The sequence below is a fragment of the Akebia trifoliata genome, chromosome 8 (assembly GCF_017979445.1).
Source record: "Akebia trifoliata isolate Shusen 1 chromosome 8, ASM1797944v1, whole genome shotgun sequence".
Classification (NCBI taxonomy): Eukaryota; Viridiplantae; Streptophyta; class Magnoliopsida; order Ranunculales; family Lardizabalaceae; genus Akebia; species Akebia trifoliata.
The window spans coordinates 15657351-15661512 of NC_141382.1; positions in this window are offsets into that span (position 1 = coordinate 15657351).

Below are 4162 nucleotides of genomic sequence, written 5' to 3' on the forward strand. Positions count from 1 at the left end.
ATCAACTAGAATCCTCTTACAGCTCATAATGGGAATGGTACTAGACCAACCAATGCCGTAAATATGATCACAGAAAAAAGGACAGACTGAGATCATTCTCAACTGAACATCGTGCATATTGGGCGATCAAACGCCTCAACTTTGATTTTGATAAAGCCGGTGAGAAGCGAAAGTTACAACTAGACGAGTTAGAAGAGATTAGAAATGACTCGTATGATTGTGCCAAAAGGTACAAAGAGCGTACCAAATTCTTTCACGATAGGCACATTCTTAGGAGAAATTTCATTCCTAATCAAAAAGTTTTGTTGTATTATAATAGACTCCACCTTTTTCCAGAAAAACTTAAGTCTCGATGGACTAGCCCATATATTATCAAAACAGTTTACCTACATGGTGCTGTTGAAGTCCTTAATCCTAAGGACGGATCCACTTTCAAAGTGAATGGCCAAAGTCTCAAACCGTTTCTCGAGTATGTTTCGCAGGAGGAGGTTCTTTTTCTCGATGATCCCGTCTATCAAAGTTAACTATGTTTTCGTCTAGCTAAAGATGTTAAACTTAGCGTTTCTGGGAGACAATCCATGCACTTCAAGGGACATTGTGTTAAATATATCAACAGGAATATAGGGTCTGTCTCAGGTGCTATCTAACCCACTTCATTTCATTTTGTCAATTTCAATTTTACTTTTGCATGTATATGTTGAAATATTGAGGACAATATAATGTTTAAGTTTGGGGGTGTATGGGTCGGATTTCCACTTATTATTTTCTTCTTTCAAAAAAAAAAAAAAAAAAAAAATTTTGGCGACTTTGTTGTATTTTACTCAAAATCTTAGCTTGTATCTTTAAGCACTTAGTTAAAAATATTTAATTAGTCTTTCATTGGAAGCTATGATCTAGAGTCCCCATTTGTGTTTCTCTTAGGCAAAAATTAGAGTAAAGTTATCTTTTGGTTTATAGTCACTTCTAATAAGATTACCGAGAGTCTAGATTGTATTAAAAGAACTTATTACCTTCTTTCTACCTAGAGTTTAAGGAAAAATTAGGTTTGATGAACTTTGACTTCCTTATTCAATTGGTTAGCTGATTAGAAGAAAAACAAAACTGGGTTGTATACACCTTGTACAGCAACCATTGAATTAGACTGGGTACCTTGAAAAGGGCTGCGTACTTTTCTTAGAAAAAGAATGAATAAGTAATATAAGAAAGAGACCTTTCAAAAAAAAAAAAAATCAAAGATCTAAAAGTTTATGTAAAGTTTTAGTAGGGTGAAAGCCATCAAGTGTAAAAATATGAGTATACTGGAATATCACAGATAAAGCCCCTTAGAGGTATTAAAGTGAATATCCACACTTCTCACTACCCCAGACAGGATACTAAGTTTAGAATTAAACCCTAAGTTACTCCAACTATTCTTGAGTAGTTAGAAGGTTGAAACTCATTTGAGGAAATCGAATCTCTTAAATTTCTGAGTTAGAATCATTATCGCTCAAAGGTCAATTTAAGTCTAAATTTTTTCATAGAGAAATAAGGGTTGGGACTGTATACCAAGCAGTACTTCCAATTGATTGACAAAAAAAAAAAGACTTGTGCTTTTCAATATAAATTTTGATTTTGACTATTTTTACTTCAAAGTTGTTTTCAAATTTTGTGGGTATATTTTCTGCAAACCCTCACGAGTCAAACTCGTCCACTAGGGGTAACCTAGTGGTTCAAGGGCTTGCTGTATTCGCTAAATGCAGTCGAGGTACCTGTGAAAGTGGCAGTTTTATTTTTTAGGGACTAGAAAAAGGTAAGTTTGGGGGTATGATGAGTGTTTCCAAATACTCAATTATACACACATTTTTCGGATATTTATCTTGATTTTTGTACCTATTTATCCATATTAAAATAATAACCATGATAACCCTCAAATCACCACGTTGCATGTTAATTAGGCTTAATTATATATAAATAAATTCATTTACTAGATAAATCTAATTACGTGTGTTTCTTGTGCAGAAAATCAACAAATTGGAATCAAAATCTCAAGACAAAAGTATTTGGGCCCACTTTGGAATGCCCTAATCCTTAACTCATATTCTCCTATTTTGTCTTTTTGTGCAAAGAAAAGTGGAGGCTACTTTTAGATTCTTCTACACACATTTTCTTTATAAATAGAGCCTTCATTTCTAGAGAAAGGGTCCCATCTTGGTTCTCTTATCCAAGACTCCTTTAATCTAAGGCTCTTAGCTTATTCTCTTATTTTTTATATTTTTATTTTCTAGTTATTTTCTTTTGGTTAAATAGTCTTGTAAGAAGTAGAAGAAGAAGAAGTTGTAATTTTCTCCATCAAATAAAGAAAAGTTCTTTCATCTCTTATCTTCCCTCTCTTGCAATGACATTAGGCTAAGTTCCCCTCCATTGGAGAGTGGAAAAGCCTAGAGCAAGTTCTTGTATTATTTCTAATTTTATGCCTTTCTTTTATTTAAAATGCTTATGAATTCTCTTTAAGTTTCTTGCACCTTTTATTCTTAATATAGATACTTTATACTTAGATTAGATCAAGATAAAGTTTGCTTAAATTAGATAATTGGTAGAAAGAAATTTTCAAAGAATTCTATTTTGTTTTTGTTCTCTTATTTCATTTATTTTGCAAAACTTTCCGATCTAAGGAGCTAACACGAAGCCCTTATGATTGAGTTATAAAAAGGCTAGAGACTAAGAATTATTCATTAACATGTTTTAAGTAGATCCACCTCCAATGGTGTTTTAATTCATAAGTTTACTTGCTTTTAATTTCATTTACTTTAGTTTATTTTCTAGTAATTGTACATCTTCTTATAAGTTCAAAAATACAAAGAAAAACAGTTTTAATTCCTTTTAGTTAATTTGGATTTTATCTTCTTAGCTTAGCTCTATTCCTCCTTTCTCTTGGGTTCGATCCCCTACTTGCCCCACAAGTAAGGTAAAACTAAGATTATTATTAACTCCGGTGAGAAGAACAACGATAGTCTCATCACCCAATTAGGAAGTTTTACATTAAATTCCATGCCTTTTTTTTCAAATCCATCTATCTTATCTTAAAACACAGTCACACCATGTGTACTCTTCCACCTCTCATCATTCACATCCCCATTTCATTTGTACCTACTCTACAATCCCCACCACCGATCTTCTATGTTCAACCTAAACTCCCTCAATTCATCTTCAAAACCCCTAAACCCTTTCCTTACCATTCAAACAAGGTTGTTCCTCAGAATTATGGAATAGGGTTAGTCTTTCTCTATGGAGTACGAAAGATCAAAACAAATAATCTAAAAAAGGTGGATCACATCACTAAATCGAGCAAGGTGGTCAAGGTAACAAAGAAAGTAGCAATAGAGAAAGCGAGAGGAAAGAAAGAAAATAGAAAAAGGAAAAGGAAAGCAGACATCTAATAAGGTAATGTGAGAAAGTATTGAGAAAGTGACAAAGGCTGAAATAGAGAATACGCCATAAACAAAAAAAATTGAGAATAGTGTAGCACGAGTTAAGATAGTCATTAGACAAGGGGAAACAAAACACATAAGGCAAAAGACAAAAAGATTGAGAAAAGACAAAATGAGATTGATAAAGCTCAAAGAAAAGAAAAATGGCTAAGAAAAGATCGTAATCACATAAGAAGTTGAACTTGCTAAGTTAGAGGAAAGAATGGTGCAAAACCTCCTAGTTCAACCTCACTTCAAGACAAGAACAGATCATACACAAAATCTCTCTGTAATATTGGAATCACTCCAAAGAAAGTTCAAATTCATTGAATGGCCAAAAGAAAAAACTGACTTCATTCTCATCCACTTTCTTTAAATATCAATCCCCTATTACCATCTCCAACTCCAACTAGGAAAGCAATAAACTAGGACGAAGTAAACTAGGAAAGTAAAAAATTCGGAAAGAAATAAATAGAATAAAAAGAAAAATAGAATTGCAACAAATAAGTAACTTCTTAAAAGTCCTCTGCATTTATGGAATTATGGAATATCCTTCTCCTGATTTGCATCAATTGTCGGCTCTCTTGAAGAACTTGACTCTGGCAAGTTTTGACGAGTGTATGCAGCAAATAAATATGGATGTAAACGCTTGACTTCTGAAGCTTGCAACCAAACAGAGTCTGAATTTGGACGATTTTTCCACCGCACTAAGAACT